The sequence below is a fragment of the Adiantum capillus-veneris genome, chromosome 26 (genome assembly GCF_014529385.1).
Source record: "Adiantum capillus-veneris isolate H3 chromosome 26, ASM1452938v2, whole genome shotgun sequence".
NCBI classification, from domain to species: domain Eukaryota; kingdom Viridiplantae; phylum Streptophyta; class Polypodiopsida; order Polypodiales; family Pteridaceae; genus Adiantum; species Adiantum capillus-veneris.
The window spans coordinates 139944329-139951394 of NC_140956.1; positions in this window are offsets into that span (position 1 = coordinate 139944329).

The window sequence follows — 7066 nt, forward strand, 5'->3', positions numbered from 1 at the left end:
GGTTCATGGACAACCCAGGTAAAGAGCATTGGCAAGCTGTGAAGTGGATACTTAGGTATCTAAAAGGGACAACAACAAATGCTTTGTATTTTGGAGGTACTGATATTTTTCTAGAAGGGTATGCTGATGCAGATATGGCAGGTGACAAAGATACTCGAAGGAGCACTACTGGCTATGTGTTCACGGTTGGAGGCACAGCAGTAAGCTGGGCTTCAAAGCTACAGAAAGTGGTTTCACTTTCTACCACGGAAGCAGAGTATGTAGCAATGACGGAGGCAAGCAAAGAAATTCTGTGGCTTCACAAATTCTTAGAAGAGCTTGGATTCAAACAAGACAATTGTGTCTTGTACAGTGATAGCCAAAGCGCTATCCATCTTGCAAAGAACTCAGCCTTTCATTCAAGGACAAAGCACATTGAGGTGAGATATCACTTCATACACACTCTTTTGGAAGAGGGACAACTAAAGCTAGGAAAGGTGCATACAAGTGAAAATCCTGCAGACATGTTTACAAAGGTGGTCAACAAGGAGAAGTTGAGCTTTTGCTCATCTTCAATCGGCATTCAAGGATAAGAAGCCAGAATGGAAAGCAGTCACAGGTTTGGTTTGGAGATCAGTCTCGCAGTGGGAGATTGTTAAGTATGGAGCCTGATTTACCCTTGTAATTTTCTGTGGTAAAAGCACACATTTGTAAGGCCCCCATTATGAGGAGAAGCCATCGTGTGTGAAGGAAAATCACTCACCGGAAACCAAAAATTTTCACGGACAAGAATCAGGGGCAACTTTAAAGGCCTCGGGGGCGGAGGCCCCCGAGACTTTTTTTTCGTCGGAATATTATGGCCGGCCGGCGGCCGGAAAGTGGTCGGAAAACAACCGGTCTGTTGGTCGGTGGCCGGTGGTCGGAAGTCAATGGCCGGTGGTCGGTGGTCGGAAGTCAATGGCCGGTGGCCGGTGGCCGAATTCAAAAGCGGACTTGTCTTCTCAAGGGCGGCTACACATGGCTGTCTCTCATAAGAGAGGGCAGCCCTTTTGGCCTATAAAAGGAGGCCATTTCTACACACATTTCATAGTGTGAAGTTGATGCAACAAGGTGAGTGTGAGGTGGTGAGAGTGAAGCAAGGCGGGAGCTCCATTAAGGGTATAATCCCTTTGTAAACTACTTCTTGTTTTGAAGTACTAAAGCCATTGAGTGGCTGCTTTCCCGTGGACGTAGCCCACATTGGGTGAACCACGTATATCGTGTGTACTCTCTCTCTCTCTACTCTATAATCTCGTGTATATAAATCTGTCTCTCTCCATTAAGTAATCTACTCAATTATCTATTTAGCTACGTCTTATTTCCTAACAATGCCAACATATAATTCCTTTGAAATCGGATGCAAAACCTAGAAAACAACGTCCTTATACATATAATGATACATTTGCCAAACGAATCAAAGAGGACATTGATAAGCTAATGGAAGCTGAATTCATCTATGAAATTGAACATACAGATTGGGTGTCACCCATTGTGGTAGTTCCCAAAAATAACGGAAAATTGCGAGTGTGTGTAAACCTCAAAAAGGTAAATGCAGTCACCATAAGGGATAATTATCCCTTGCCAATCACAGAACATGTACTTGAGCGGGTGGCTGGAAAACGGGCTTATTCCTTTCTGGATGGGTTTTCAGGATACAACCAACTGGCAATTGCAAGGGAGGATCAACACAAAACAGCGTTTGCCACAGAATGGGAAATTTATGCGTATCGAGTTATGCCGTTTGGCTTAGACTCCCTTCTACGAGAGGAACATATTGACCATTTGAAAAAGGTATTTGAAAAACGCAGGACATATCGAATCTGTCTTAACCCGGAAAAGTGTATCTTTATGGTTAAGCAAGGCCGCATCTTAGGACACACTGTCGCAAGAAATGGCATAACCACTGACCTAGACAAAGTCAAAGTCATAGTAGACCTATCCAGGCCTACTAATGCTAAACAAGTGCAATCCTTCATGGGACACTGCGGATATTATCAAAGAATTATATACATGTATGCAGTCATTGCACAACCTCTGTATCGTTTGCTAGTCAATTTCGATTGGACCGAGGAGTGTGAAACTTCATTCCAAAAGTTGAAGGAAAACCTTATATCAGCACCCGTACTTAAGGCACCGGATTGGGAAAAGATATTCCATGTTCACATTGATGCTTCTGCATCTGCAATCGGGAGTATTCTGGCTCAACCTGGAGACTGAACAATGGATTTTCCAGTGTGTTATGCAAGACGACAGTTAAACAGTGCGGAAAAGAACTACACAACCACCGAACGAGAAGGGTTAGGAATGATTTATGCTGTAAAGAAATTCCGGCATTACTTGCTCGCAAACAAATTTGTGTTCTTTACAGATCATCAAGCTCTTTTGTATCTGGTAAATAAACCATGCAATACAGGGAGAATTGTACATTGGTTTATCATATTGCTAGAGTTTGATTTCACAGTGGTGGTCAAAAAGGGTAAAACCCATCTAAGATCGGATCATCTTTCAAGGATACACAACGGGGAAGCTCCTGAGGGAGTAGATGATGACATACCAGATGCTTATCTTTTCAATATTGAAATGATACCCAAATGGTCACAGGAAATAGTTAGCATTCTTTCCTTTGGAAGTAGGTTTGATAATATAGAATACAGATCCAAACAACAAACAATTTGACAAACAAAAAACTTCCAGTTGATAGCAGGACGGTTGTATCATCTAGGATCGGACCAAATCCTACGATTATGTATAAATCCGAAAGAATTCGAGTGCTACTTTGAAGAAGCACATGTCTAGGATTGTGCATTTCATTGTTCAACAGTGAAAACACACCAGAGACTGAAACAATTAGGGTTTTATTGGCCAACTATGTATGTGGACACACATTCTTATGTTACCAATTGTACTATATGTAGTAACAAACGACTAGTGGATCACGCGAAATTGTTTCAGGTAAACATTGCACCTGCATGGAGTCAATATATCATTGATTTCTGGTTAGCAGGATGCCTCGCGGGTAGCGGGATGCCTGGCGGTTAGCAAGCTACCTCACGGTTAGGGGGATGCCTGACAGATAGTGGGATGCCTCACGGGTAGCAAGATGGGAAGGTTGCGCAATTCGCGGTTACTGAATAAATCCTTTGCAAAGGCTCTATTGGTTAGACAGAGGAAGTCCGTGGGTAGCGGCAAACTCATAAGAAATTGGAAAAGTTCTTTTTGTTGTTTTCATTAGGCCTTGTTTGAATTGTTTTGGTATTATTTGAAGAGTTGTATAAAGGAACCTGTGTTTGGAATTAATTAAGGAACATTGTTTGTATATGTAAAATAATGTGGTAGTAATTAGAAAACAAGCTAAAAAGTGTGAGTGAATCTACGTGGCCCTGAAAGCTATGGACCCAATTAGTCGGGTACTTCTCACAAGATTACTAGTTAGTTTAAACTAAGTCTCATATCATATTTATGGTTTATGGATGGCGGTTGTGTCTCTTAAACGTGGGAAAAAAGGCGTTGTTTATGGATTCTAAATATGTCAATGGGATTTCATATTTATGTTAGGAAGTAGTTTTCATTAGAATCCTTGAAATATCAAACTGGCTTGTGGTGTATGACCCTTATAACACGTAAATGATGGATAGAGGAATTCCTCTCTTCTGCTGCTCGTATCTCTACTTTGTGAAAACAGAGTAGGGTGTCGTCAAGGGAAAATGAGAATAAAGGAAGGACATCTATGGACGCGATTTCTAGGCGAGCAATTTCTGGCGAGCGCTTTTTAAGAATCGGGCGAGCAGATTCCCAAAAGAAGGGACAATCTACCCATCTCTCTCTCTCTTTTGTTTCCTCTCTCTCTCTCTCTCTCTCCAACTAAAATTTAATTGTCATTTCACGACCAACTTACATTCAAACAAAAAACACCATGGAATCATTCAATACACTATTAATAAGAGGGATAGAAGTTCCTTACACACAATTACGGTCTATTTCAAATAGAAAACCCCAAATCTATGTGTTCCATTGCATCAAAAGTAAATACATATGGGGGGTGATACATCATGGGTGACGTGGAGGAAAGAAGGGCGGTGGGGGCCCATATGCTCTGGGAGGAAACAAAGGTCATGCCAACGGGGGCAGTGCACCAAATGGTGGGGGAACTCCTCCAAAAGGCAAAGGGTATGGACTATATGTGGGGGGGGGGGGGTGTAGGTAGTGAAAGAGGCAATGGATCAGCCCCGGGAGAGGCCTCAGATGTGGAGGCAATGAATGCACTGGGAGACGGTCCAGTTGCATGCCATGCCAAAACTGGGGCCGTGAAAGTGGGATGTGGTGCTGCTACTGCCCCGCCCTAACTGCTGAGTGGTGTCGGGAATGGGGGGTCAAGCGGATGAAGCTGCTCGGACACCTGCTTCGTTGCTCAGTTACCTGAGCACTGACACTCCTATGAAACATCAATGTCGAGCCTAAATCGGAAGGTAGGCGCTAAGTTGGCTCCAAACAAGCACTGAAAACTGCCCAATCCTTCTCACAACTGATGCAATGTCTACGTAGTAGTAAACATTGTGTTGCCAATGTCCCAACTCCTGCAAAACAATCCCACACAGCATCTCCCATGTCTGTGAAGGTACGTAGTAGCCATCTACAAAAAAAAGTAACCTTTACCTATAATTTTATAGGAACAATAAAAAAAACTACCAAAAAGTTTCTACCACCTGGAAAACGCTGGACTCCTCTCAACACCTCTACGATAAGGCCGGCCCATACGATCAAGCATCCACTGTGTGGAATCTGATCCTGGTAGCTTCTCCCACAACATGTCGTCATCTGCACAGAAGCCACGTACATTTGTTGCAATCTCTCCATCCGCTCGATCGTACCTCGGAAGCCGACACCCACCAGCTCTAGGGGGTGAAAAAATGGCTAGCAACAAAGTACCAACCTACATGAAGCAAGTAAAACATTATTTTTTGACCCGCAAACATCGAAGTTACTATTCATTATCAAAAAAAAAAAAACATACCCCCTCTAAATAGTCCTGAACAGTCGTACAACTAGCCTCCGGTAGCCGTAAGTACAATATCCTCAACAGCTGAAACCAGCTCCCTCTGCCTTCGAAGTGACGATGGAAACATGTTCTGCACTACATGTCGCCACAATCATGCCATCCACCAAAAGAAACTTAGATGCAAGAGGGAATGCGACATCCACAAGGTCACTATCCCATTGGTATCGTAAAGGAACCCCACCCGTGCTAGCTGCATGTGGCCTAGTGTGTAAGGGAAAGACCATGTACACCAAACATACGCCACCCGAATCTCAAGCTAGGGTTCATCTGCCCTGTTCCTGATAGAGAGCCTAAGAATCTACGTAGTGACTGCATAGAACTTCATGTAATCTTTGTTAGCACTAAAAGTGTGTACATAACTATGATTGTAAATAACCGTGGCTTACCTGTCATTGCACAACACATCTGGAATAGCTTTTTCCAACTCTTTGGCACTAGCATGCACTGCAAGGTGGCGTGGCTCTACATGCATATCTGTATGTAGAAACATATGATCAAATATATATTTCAAGCAATGCTAAAGAGAACAACACAACATTCAACATTCTCACGTACCTCGATGGTTATCTCCCACAACTCTGGCCATGTCTAATAGGTCCTCTGCAGCCCTACTGCTGGACGAATACGCCGCGACGAACGTCAGCACAGCGAGAACTCACGTAACATATAATGTCAGCTAAGGACGAAGCTCGACCCGCAGGCGCGTGGAAGCAAGCATAAGGTGTCAACCTGCACTCGACTGACTCCTAACTAATTCCTACAGAGGTCTCTACGAATTGTCTAAGTCACAGCCTTCAAGAGTGCATAAGAGGAAACTTTCTACAATGCTGTCTAGAGTCGAACACCCATCAAACAGTCTCAAAACACCATAGAACATGAGGGAGACCCTACTAACACCAATAGGTCACTCTTCCTAATGTCTATGAACCAAAACCCCAACCCAAAACACCCGGTGCAAAATCACGAAGGATGTCTGGCCGAAATTTGCAGGTCTTTGCTTTCGAAATCTAAAGTGCCTAATGTGTAGCTCTACTCAATGTGAACGTGTGGATATGCTGCAATGCAAAATCAGACAACTTATGCTCACCAGATGAAGCTCGTAGAAGGAGCTCACAAAACCAGACCGTACATGTGCAATGTAGGTATCGGCGCGTAGCTCTCGTCGGGGGCAATACGTTGCACTTCTCCGCACTCGATTCCGACCACCGGTGCACGCATAGAGTCAAGATGAAGCTCACACTCTCTCTCGTACACAATACGCTCACTCATAGACTTCAAAACCTTTCTTTAAAAATGACAAAAGGTTTTTGCATTAAGGTCAAAAAGTGGTATAAATACCTTACAATTCTCAAACCCTAAAGTTCCAAAATCAACCATCTACTCAATCTAACTATCAAAACTGGGGTACAATCTAGAAACTTCTGTAAGCCCCAATATTTACAAGGTGACAAATCAGGTTTCCTTAGTAAATGAATAATTACAAAAAATGATAATCTTCCGAGTAGTCAATTTCCGTGGGGTGTGTCCAGCTTCTAACACTCCCCCCCTCCTTGCTCATGTCGTCCCCAACATGGCCGCTGATCTGCTTCTTCATCGTATGGTTTCGTGCATCTTGATCAATGATTCGTATCTTGCATGTAGATTCATCATTGTTGGGCCAAAAATATCAGTGTTTATTGTGAAGAAGCCGGTGTAGAACGCTTCTTCAAAGGCCTGGAGGTGATAGGATGGTAGAAAAATTATCCTTTGATACAACGCATGTATCACCTCCTTGGAAGGCTGACCATATAGATCATAGGCACATCTGTAAGTATCTTGGAAGAAGAAGATACTATCTGTCACCTGGCCTGGCTTGAATGTCTCAAATACTGCTAAAAGAGTTTTGCAGATTTTCTTTATCATGATGCACGTAAGGTCAGGTGAGCAAGTGAACAATTTGATGGCGCCCGTTAGGGTTTTGACCATGTATTGGGGACACTTATTCTCTCACCT